The sequence below is a fragment of the Hypanus sabinus genome, chromosome 24, assembly GCF_030144855.1.
Source record: "Hypanus sabinus isolate sHypSab1 chromosome 24, sHypSab1.hap1, whole genome shotgun sequence".
NCBI classification, from domain to species: Eukaryota; Metazoa; Chordata; class Chondrichthyes; order Myliobatiformes; family Dasyatidae; genus Hypanus; species Hypanus sabinus.
Genome location: NC_082729.1, coordinates 14,041,957 through 14,054,102, shown reverse-complemented (window position 1 = coordinate 14,054,102; position 12,146 = coordinate 14,041,957).

Sequence of the window (12,146 nt, the reverse complement as noted above, 5' to 3'; positions counted from 1 at the left end):
GGATCAGCCATGATGAAATGGCAGAGTAGATTCAATGGGCCAAATGGCCTAATTCTGTTCCTATATCTTATGGTCTTATACTTAAAGTGGAGATAGAGAGGTTTTTGATTAGTGAGGGCATTAAGAGTCATAAGGAGAAGACAGGTGAATGGAGTTGAGAGGGATAATAAATCACCTATGATGGAAAAGCGGAGAAATTTGATGTCCCGAATCGCCTAATTCTGCTCTTACGTCTTATGGAAATTACAAATGATTAATTCCACTGAAGTCACAATTCTGCTCCCATTTTTCAACTGAACCAGTTTTACTTCGATGAATAATTATTTTGATAAAATGCAGTGATATGAAAGATGCTAAAAATAAAAAGAAGTAACAGTATTAAAAGCAAAGAAGAAGTTCGCCACACAGCCAAATAGCAATGAGATTTCCTCCCCACGTCACAACTGAGTTTCTGAAATGACATTCAAAAGGCTGATTGAAAGGTATATGAAGGCCAAGCATTCAGAAAACACACCACAATCAACAGCACACCGACGACGTCTCCTCACGAAGTGACGAAACATCGGCAAGTCAATTGCAAAATCAGAGAACAGCTCAATCCAACCATCAACCATCCGAGCTACACGTTTTCCAAATTATTTCCAGCAAATGCTCAACATGTTAATTTTACAATAATACAATAAAAGGACTGATATCATTGATCCTAGCTAAACTAGGTCATTTTGTTTAAAATGGTCTGGCAAAGGATGAGGAACTAATTTTCCTGTAATAATATCCTGTTGGGAAAAGTCCTTTGATGTGATTACTCTGAATGTGTGGTTGATTTTCCACACAAACAAAAGCATATACCGTACTGACATTTAATTGACTCAAATTGAATCAATGCGCAAAATGCACATTGCTTCTGAAAAAATTAAGGAAAATATTGAAAAACTCATCCTGGTCTTGCGCAGTTGGCAAAACTTTCAATTTCTGAATATAAAATGTTCTGGTCTTAAGCAAGTGCTAGCCAAAGGGAAATAGATATATTTTTGTCATTTTAAGGCCTAGAAATATTAGATTTCTACATGTGCAAGACTGACCCTCTTTATCAATTGCAGGTATGGGGTTAATGAATTCCAGTTCTTTAACTAAATCAAGATCTCTCTGTAACAGGAACAACATCAAACTATTCTGTTTCTCTTGATTAATAAAACTAGACAACAAAGATTTTGCTTCCTGAATACTTTTGGGTGAATCTTGTGGATTTTGGACTGCTGGTCGTGAAAGTCACCATGAAATTTCCTTATCACACACAATTTTTTTTAAAAATCACCTGTATTTGTTATATCAGCTCATAATTCAAGTCAATTGAGTTGGTGCCCACAATGTAAAGCTGAAGCTACAAAGTGCAACATGTCACTAAAGATTCATTTTCTGCATTCCCATTTAGACTTCTTCCCTACAAATCTTGGTGCTGTCAGTGATGATCATGGTGAAAGGTTTTACCAGGACATTGTGGTCACGGAGAAATGGTATCGGGGAACTGGAATCCATTAGAGCTGGCTGATTATTGTTGGACACTTAAGTGAGAAGCTCCAGACACTGAGTACAAATGAAAATCATCAACAAAACACTTTTAGCTTAGTTGCAGAGTGTCAGCACTGTTATGTAATTAAATGAATTACACTCAATAAAAGCTAATTTCTTGTTTCTCCAATTTCCTACGTGATACAAGTAGTCTGAAATTATACTTGTGCTCAGATTCAAGAGGTCTATCGTAACAACAGAATATTTCTGAGGAAGCAAAAAATTCAAAATATTTGTTGTCCAGTGTAATCCACTAACATTCAATAAATTTAATGAACACCACTCGTCTTAATAAACTAAAGAAGGCAATTCTGCCATCTAGTGGAGTTTCTCAAACATTTCTAATACATCTACTGTTCCCATGGAGCTTCAGTTGTATTTCTTCCTCAAATGACTGCAATATGAAAGGCATTTTTACACGGATGAGTATGTGGGTCTGTGTGGGAGTGGAAGGATTCCAATATATAAAACTACGGGCTGTCCCAAATCCCACACATTCAGGATTTATTCCACATTAACATTGGCTGATGGGGCGTAACATTGGATAACTCGAGCTGCTATCTAACACAAAGAGCACTGCAGATGCTGGGGTCAAAGCAACACGCACAACACGCTGGAGGAACTCAGCAGGTCGGGCAGCGTCCGTGGAAACGAACAGTCAACGTTTCGGGCTGAGACGTTGACTGCTCGTTTCCACGGATGCTGCCCGACCTGCTGTGCTCCTCCAGTGTGTTGCTCGAGCTGCTATCTTCTTGTGCTTGGCTTCAAAGCTAGCAGTGACAATTCTGCAATAGATAGACCACATACTTCTGGTGTCATCATGAAGGCCACACCCTTCTGCATGTGGTGCATCATGAGGTGGAATTGCTTTTCCCAGAGGGGGGGTGAATCTGTGGAACTCTCTGCCCAATGAAGCAGTGGAGACTACCTCAGTAGATATATTTAAGACAGGGTTGGATAGGTTTTTGCATAGTAGGGGAATTAAGGGTCATGGGGAAAAGGCAGGTAGGTGGAGATGAGTCCATGGTCAGATTGGCCATGATCTTATTGAATGGCAGAGCAGGCTCAGTGGGCCGGATGGCCGACTCCTGCTCCTGTTTTTTTATGCTCTAATGGCCTGAGTAGATGATATGAATCATGCCTGTCATTCGAATCTCTCCTGGATGACGATCGTCTCACTCAGTCCGAGAACTAACAGATTGCACCTCTTCATCTCACTTGGTGTGACGCTGGATTTCCCTGCCTGGTACCTGGTTCTCACATTCCCAGGTACCCAAGGCAGATATGGACTTTGGTGACAGAAGTGTTGTCAGCTTTGCCGGATCCTCATGACTGGCCCTGTGCTCTCTTGATGATAGAAACATAGAAAACCTACAGCACAATACAGGCCCTTTGGCCCACAAAGCTGTGCCAAACATGTCCCTACCTTAGAACTACCTAGGCTTACCCATAGCCCTCTATTTTTCTAAACTCCATGTACCCATCCAGAAGTCTGTTAAAATACCCTATCATTTGTGCCTCCACCACCGTTGCCCATTCCACGCACTCACCACTCTTTGTGTAAAAAACTTACCCCTGACATCTCCTCTGTACCTACTCCCCAACAGCTTAAAACTGTGCTGTCTCGTGTTAGCTACTTCAGCCCTGGGAAAAAGCCTCTGACTATCCACACGATCAATGCCTCTCATCATCTTGCACACCTCTATCAGGTCACCCCTCATCCTCCGTCACTCCTCCATCCTGAGCCTCTTCTCACAAAGTTGATGGTCTGGTTGGAGTTCAGCAATGTCACTGCTGAAATTGTATCCACTGTACAGGGGACTGGCCGATACAGCTTCACCAGAGCCCTGTGGGCCGGTCTGACCCATTTTCACTTCTCACAATGGGGACATAGGGTTGAATTTTGAGAGGTAGGTTTTAGTATATAAAACTCCTCCTCTCGGTGGATTGTCACCTTGTCGTGGTGGAGAAGCTCGTGTGGTCCTGAGATCCCGAGAGCGATGCCGTCTGGAGCTATGCTCCTGGTAGGGTCACCCATGGCGGTAAGGTCGAGGGTGAGGTCCCTGACAAAGAACAATCCAACCAAGACCTCAACGGTGGAACAGGCGGACGAAGTTGCTTCAAACTCAACAGATGTGAAGGCGGATGAAAGCCATAGTAAATCCGTCAGCTCCAATCGTCATGGTTTCCATGCCATTGGAATCGGTTGGCTGATTTGTGAAGTATCCTGTGCTTCTTGAAGTGCAACATCAAGTACATGTTAAACAAATAACACGCACAGACGTCTTCGCTCTGTGGAAACAGAACAAAGACCATCATCCCCGACCTCGAGGGATAGCCATGGCAAGTATACAAAAATATAGGCTGTCCTAAATTGCCCACGTTCTGGATTTACGCAGGATTTATTCAGGATAAGGGGTGATCAGCCTAAGAAGACTTGTCATGTTAAATATTACAATGTGAGTATTATACACACGCAAAATGCTAGAGGAGCTCAGCAGGCCAGGTCACACCTGTGGAAAAAAATAAACAGTCGAAGTTTCGGGATGAGACACTCCTTCAGTCCTGCTGAAGGGTCTCGGCTCAGAATATCGACTGTTTACTCTTTGTCCATGGATTCTGCCAGGCCTGCTGGGTTCCTCCAGCATCTTGTGTGTGTTGCTCGGATTTCCCGCACCTGAGGACTTTCTCTTGCTTACAACAAGACAGGCAGCTGCGATGCCGGAAATCCACAGCAAAGCACACAAAATCCGGGGGAATCCAGCAGGTCAGGCAGCATCTACGGAGGGGAATAAACAGTCGACGTTTTGGGCATCATTTCCTTCATCAGGAAATATTCATCAGAATGCATTTACTTGAAGAGCAGTCTTTACTTTCCATAAAAATACATACAAAATAATTACGCGCTCCAAAGCTCTTTAGATTCTAGTATTGCTTTTAACCTGATTTGCATGTTTAACGGCAGTAAACAGGTTTCTCTCGCTTTAGAAAACATGGCAGCTGAAGAGAAAAATGAGGAACTGCAGGAGAGCAGGGGAAATTACTGTGCTTTCTCCCACCCCTGCATAAAAACTGGGCTCCAGATAAAAGAACTCCTACGGTTTGGGGTGGGATGTATCTGGTGCTCTGCGGTGTTCCGTAATCTTCTCTATCTGACTTCCAGATCTCCCGGCTGAGACACAGCCTCTTCCCTACGAAACCCACTGCAGCAACAACCTCAGCCCCCTCAGAGGATTCGACATACCACAGGACTAACGTAGGTGAACTTCTGTTCCAATTATAGCACACATTTTGTTGTTTTGCTGATTAGATCCAATTAATTTAATTTATCTGCCTTCACCTGCCCTCTCTCTACCTAATAAAAACTGAAATTCAAAAGATCTAATCACTGCAAATCTAACTAATAACATAAATATCTTTGACTAGAAATTGGAGCACATCTTCTGAATTTCAATAGAAATCCAGACTTGTGACATCTTTCACTTTGATTATTTGTTGATGTAAATAAGGCTTATGAGAAAATTCAGCACAAAGCATGTCTGTAAGTGCATGAATACGTATTCATGCCCTGTCTACCTCACTCTTATTAGACCTAAGAGCTGAAGACATAGGGGCAGAATTAGGCCAATCGGCCCATCAAGTCTGCTCTGCCATCTATTACGGCTGTTGTATTAACCCTCTCAACCCCATCCTCCTGCCTTCTACCCTGAACCTATGACACCCTGTCTAACCAAGAACCTGTCAACCTCTAATTTATATATACTCAATGACATGGCCTTCACAGCCATCCACAGCAATGAATTCCACAAACTCCAAAATTCCTTGGCATCTCGGTTCTTAATGGACGTCCCTCTATTCTGGTCCCAGACTCACCCACATCCTCTCCACATCCACTCTGTCTAGGCCTTTCGATATTTAATATGTTTCAATATGATCTCCCCTCATTCCTCTAAACTTCAGCAAGTACAGGGCCTCAGGGCCATCGAACCACCCTCACGCATTAACCCTTTCATTCCTGGAATCATTCTGGTGAGCCTCCCCTGGATTCTCTCCAACGTCGACATATCTTTCCATAGCTTGGGGCCCAAAACAGGGGAGATTGATTGATAAGTTCATGACCTAAGATAGAGGGTGATGAGTTATTAACTTCAAATTTTCTGCACAATCACTCAAAGAGTTGACCTGCACGTGCATGTAGCGAGAGCTGTATAACTCATCGCCTTCTACCTTAGGCTACGAACTTATCAATTACCCCTGCTGTGGACACTTTCCGGAGGCCCAAGATCCGTATGCTCCAGGACGGCTGGACTAAGTGTGTAAATGTGGGAAGGGACTATGTTGAAAAATAAATATGCTAGGTTTTCTAAAATTGACTCCTTCTACCTTAGGCCACGAACTTATCAATCACCCCTTGTACGTGGAGTCTGGATTCTCTGTACTACAGAACAAAATGAGATTAAGCTGGAGAGGGAACAGAAAAGGTTCATGAGGGTGTTGCCCAGGTTCGAGTGTTTAGGATATTGAGAGAGATTGGATAGGCTGGACCTGTTTTCACGGGAGCAAAAGAGGATATGGAGTAACATGAGAGAGTTCTATAATATTGTGGAAGACAGACAGCGTCGATGGCAAAAATCTGTTACCCATGGTAGGCATTCTGCCTCTAGGGGCTCTGCTCTTCTTTATGCAGTTCAGTTTATATAAACGTCACTTCCTCCTTGTGGGCCTTTTGTTACATCATTTCCTGCGCAGGTTAATTTGAAATTTCGACCTGGAGCCCATCCATCTCCACCCACTCCTGACTTGCCTTTCAAACGGAAATATCTTTTCATAAAGTTTTCTCATTAAAAACACTCATTCAAATCTGGCTTGGGCGATTTTTGAGAGGGTGTTTAACTCCCCCGCCCGGCTTTGCACGCCACGCATTCCGGGGGCAGTAGAGTGAAAAGGTAAGTCGTCTTCAAAGGCATCACCACAGGCTGGAGAGGCATCGGAACTCCTCACACTACAATGCCAGCTTGCAACCCCAACAACATCGATCGCCAAGCCCTGGAAGTCAGGGCAGAAGGTGGCATATCACAATCATGCACTACCCAACAAGTACAGAAAAAACTGAATTACAGTAAGTATATATATCTATATTAATTAGTTAAATTAAAATAATTAGTGCAAAAATTGAAATATTTTTTCATCACTAATTTTTATTGCAACACCAACAAATTACATTCAATGCAACCAGTTGCTGATTACATTTTGACTGTTAAACCCAGCCTCCCCCAACCCTTATCCCCACCCCCTCTTCGCCCCTCCCCCATCCACCCCTCTCACTCTCTCTCCCCCATCCACCCCTCTCACCTCCACCAACAAACTGAATAGTAGTGCATACACAGACAGAGCATTCCTATTTTAACAGAAGTGTTGGCGCGTGGCCAAGTGGTTAAGGCGTTCGTCTAGTTATCTGAGGGTTGCTAGTTCGAGCCTTGGCTGAGGCTTGTGTGTGTCCCTGAGCAAGGCACTTAACCACACATTGCTCTGCGACGACACCGGTGCCAAGCTGTATGGGTCCTAATGCCCTTCCCTTGGACAACATCAGCGGCGTGGAGAGGGGAGACTTGCAGCCTGGGCAACTGCCTGTCTTCCATAAAAAAAACCCTTGCCCAGACTTGCGCCCTGGAAACTTCCCAAAGTGAAAATCCATAGTCTATCGAGACTAACAGAGGCCTACTACTACATTTAACAGAAGATCTTTTAAGTTAGATATCAGATTTGTCCACATTAAGATTGTGCTTGGTCGTGCATCATTTATTCTTGCTGATGATAGCTCCAGGTAAGAAATGTCCAAAAATCTCCGAAGCCAGTGAGTACTTGAGATATCATGGGGAGGTTTCCAACGCTGGACTGCAATCTTCTTAGCAGCAGTCAAGCCTGCCAGCAGGATTTTGTGTGTTTTTTTTCATAAGGGAAAGGTGGGAGTCATCATTTAGAAGATTACAGTGGGGTCCATTGGTAATTGTACCCCCATTAGTTCTGTAAGAGTACTGACAACCTTCCCCCACAAACCAAAAACCGCTGGACATTCCCATACAACATGTATAAAAGAGCCGACGGTTCTGTGGGGGCAAAATGTGCAATATGGGTCAGGAACCAGTCCCATTTTTATGTTTAATTCTCGATGTTAGATATGCTTTATGACAAAATTTCAAGTGTATATACCGATGATTTGGGTTTTTCGAAGCACCACAGCATTATCCCAAATCGCATCCCAGTCTAAGTCTTGTCCCAATTCAGGTATGTCCCTATCCCAGGCTTTCATTCCTGATGTGGACAGATATATCTGGGAGTTTAATTTATCATAGAATAAATTTTTAAAAAGTAGCGAGGTAGTGTTCTTAGGTTCAATGTCCATTCAGAAATTAGATGGCAGAGGGGAAGAAGCTGTCCCTGAATTGATGAGTGTATGCATTCAGGCTCCTGTACCTCCTTCCCAACAATAACAATGAGAAGAGGGCATGTCCTGAGTGGTGGGGGTCCTTAATGGTAGACATCACTTTCTTACAGCACCGCTCCTTGAAGATGTCCTGGATACTACGGAGACTAGTACCCATGATGGAGCTGAGTGATTTTACAACCTCCTGCAACTTACTTTGACCTTGTGCAGCAGGGCCACACCCCCTCACACCAGACCATCGATCAGTTCTTCGCAATGCTCAAGCAAAACCATAATTAGCATAGCGGCAGCACAAGCCCGCGCCGAACCTGAGGCCGGAGGACTGAGAGCAGCGTCTGCTAAGCGTGAAGCTGAAACACTAATGGAAAAATCTTTTTTAAAGACGGAAAAAAAACACACACAAACACGGGGAAGGCTGGTGCAGAAGCCACTTCGGGTGCACTCAACGAGGAGCGCGACACTAAGGCTGCCTTAGCAGAGGCAAAGGTGTATGAAGCAGCAGCTGACTTAGACAGTGGTGGGCACCTCTCTAGGAAGGAGACTCAAGAACCAACCGTTGGTGCAAGACCTCTAATAACATAAGAACATAAGAAATAGGAGCAGGAGTTCATAGAACATAGAACGTAAATATCCACAGCACATTACAGGCACTTTGAACCACAATGATGTGCCAACCATGTAACTACTCTCGAAATTTGGCCCAGAATTTCCTAGCACACAGACCATCTGACCATCTGGCCCATCAAGCCTGCTCCACCATTCAACAAGAGCATGGCTGAACTGGCCATGGACTCATCGCCACCTGCCTGCCTTTTCCCCATTAACCTTTATTTCCCCTACAGTGCAAAAATCTATCCAACCTTGTCTTCATATATATATCGAGGTAGCCTCCACTGCTTCATTGGGCAGAGAACTCCACAGATGAATGGTCTGTCCAAAGTGGCAGATAAAGATTCCTGTCATACTTCACAGCAAATTTTTACCCCGTCCTCCCCCTGAGCTTGCATCCTCTGCTTCAGGTTCAAACCCAAAGGAAAATGAGCCCTCATTTAAGGTAGAAAACGAGAAGTGCCCAAGGTCACCCAACTTGGAAGCAGATAGGGCAGGGGTCGGCAACCCGCAGCTCCGGAGCCGCATGCGCCTCTTTCATCTCTGTGCTGCGGCTCCCCGTGGTTTGTTAGTTTTTGAAATGTAATTCGAAATTTGAAGATTATGGTGATCTTGTACAATCTAAAAACGTTGTGGAGACCCCATTTCCTGGCACATCCGAACCGGCTCACAATTAGCCACCGTTCCGGCTAAGGGAGATAGCCTACGGGGGTTTGTGAGTACATGTCTTTTGGAGCATCCACGCCCACGGGGGGCGGGTTGAGGGAGGCTTTAAAGCAAGGCTGTTTAGTTCGAATAAAGTTATCTTTGACTGCAGTGTCGTTATTTTAGCGCTGCATGTAGCACACTGCTACAACGTGTTTTTTATCGTTATTAATATACGTCACCACTGCCAATGCCTGACATCCGCCAGTGCGCGATTTCTTTTAATTTTTCGATCCAAGGTAGGCTAACTATGGAGTAACCTTCAACCCAACATCTTTTTTTCGGAGTTCAAAATGTTTTTGTTGCATGCAGAAATGTAATTTCGTTTTCTCTGCAGGAGTTCATCACTTTCATGAATGCAACACATTATAGTTTGTTTATACATAGCATAAAGGCAAAAAAAAATGTTGTATGCAATGTTATTTCATTTTAAATGTCAAACGGGTTTTGTGGCTCCCAGTGTTTTCTTTTCTGTGGGAAATGGGTCCATATGGCTCTTTCAGTGGTAAAGGTTGCTGACCCCTGAGATAGGGTGTTCACCACTCAATAAGGGGAGACAAGGTCTGACTGGAACACCCAGTATATCAGTGGCTCTCCTTTCAACCAAATGCACGTCCCTCGCTGGCTGCACCAGGCTGGGGTGAAGAATCACTTTTGGGCCATAGCTTGAGTGAGACGCTGAGCCAGGCCAGAGAAGCCCTAAGATAGAGTCGGTCCAAATGTGTACAAGACAGTCATCTGGAGAGTGGTGGAGAATCTAGGGAGGGTGGTGAGGAGACCTGGAGAAACAGTAACAATATATTGCAGAACACAGATGGATACATGCGCAACAAGGGAACTGAACCAAGAACCTATCGCCACTTCAGAAGAATTAGACCCAGATATGGTGGTAAGCTCAGGGGCCAGCACCTTGGGCTACTGGTTCCAGCACACCCGGAGCAGGGAACGGCAGGGACCAGCTGAGAATCCATGAGACGTAGCTACTTCTCCGAACGCGCTAAAGGCATGCTCTGGAACATCAAAAGTTACCGTAAGCAGTCGGTACATTCGTCACGGAGTGAATAGAAGGGAAGGTCTGCTTGCGCCTGACGGCTCACGACGACAGATATGAAATCCCAACCCTGAAGCTGAATGCAGTCATCCACATCATACGGACACAGCTGATGAGTTTCCCAAGTTTTAGCGGAGGTACGGGCCGGTCTTCTAGCTGTGGCCAAGGTAAAAGCATTGGCGCCAAGTTTTGTCTGGTGGCAGCTTGCCATGGACTGTTCAGGATGCTAACATGCCCAGAAGAGCAGTGTCCAGGGCAGTCAGAATTAATTCCTGCTGTCCCAGAGTCAACTCCTACAGCCACCATCGAGAAGGCCCCAGAATCTGAGGAAGAACAGCCCCCCTCCCCACCACCACGTGTCAGGAAAGGTGTCCCACCAGAGCAAAAAATCCTCCACTGTGATGGAATCTTTAGGCCTGAATGGGACAACTACGGCTGATAGAAAGTAGGTGAGTGGCTTACATCATCACACCGCCACGTCATCAGCGCATGCCTCACTAAAAGTAAAAGTGAAGTTTACACACACACACACCTCTCAGGCTCTCTTATTCTTAACCTTCAATTAGTTTTATGTTACTAAATATAACAACTGCCTCTTCGAGGAAGGGTTGGCAGGGCCAGAGGCTGCCTCCGAATGGCGTTCAGCAGTGGGCTACATGCATTCTCAGAAAGTATGAGGCAGTATGCTTCATTTCAGTGTGCTCTGTGACCTTTCAAATAATCACCCCTATAAAACTGGATTGATGCTTGTCCTGCGCATCCATTTGCTGGGCACTTCAATATTAGGATTTTAAAGAAATACGGGAACATTTTCTGCAGTGTAAATGCAGCAGGAGGCTTTGTCACAAACCTAAGCATATGATCTGCAGTGGTGCTCCACTGCAACTTCACAGAAGTGATGCAGTCCCTGAGATATGCTTTTCCATTGTTACCATACAGCAACAATGAATATAGAATTGAGTCCAGTTTTATAAACAAATAAACATTTATTAAAACTCTGCTCAAAAAAAAAGTAAACAAACGACTAACTTAACCGGAAGTTACTGCTATACGGCAACTCGAACAGTTCTTCAAGCGATAAATGCGAATACAGTTTTTGAAGTGGTAAATGCGAAAGTCAAAGTGATTTATACAGTCAATTAGGACAGACTTTCCTGAAGTAACAGATTCCTCAACGATGTGACGTTACTGCTGATCCCAGCCAAAACATGCCTTGCCCGAAGGATTTGCAACAAAGGAAATAAAAACGGCTTAAAGGAACTGACCTTTTCCTTGGTGAATAACGCTGCGCCCAACCCTTTCTGCTCTTATAGCAGGGATTATCTCTGATGCAGGTTATTATTTCTTTTAATGAAGATCCAATAAGGTCGATCCTGTTTTACCGCCGATGACACCAACTTTACTCGATCCTTCAGGTTCCCGCACTTGGGCAAATCTTCACTCTCCAATAATTAGACTTTAAAATTAAAATCGAAAATACATCAAACATAACTGGCAGTGATTTTAAAAACTGCCGGCACAACTTACAGTAGAAAGTAAAGCTCCACTTTAAAATGAAACTGCGTCATGAGACGAATACGCAGCATAACGGAGTAACTGACGAATTAAACAACAAACTGACCTGCGTCACAGCAAGGCTTTCCCGTTTTATACCTGTTGGAACAGGCCATCACATGACCTCCCACTGGCGGGAAAATTACATCATGTGACCTCACACTGGCTGGGGATTGCATCACCCACCATCACAAAACCATTACATCATGCTCA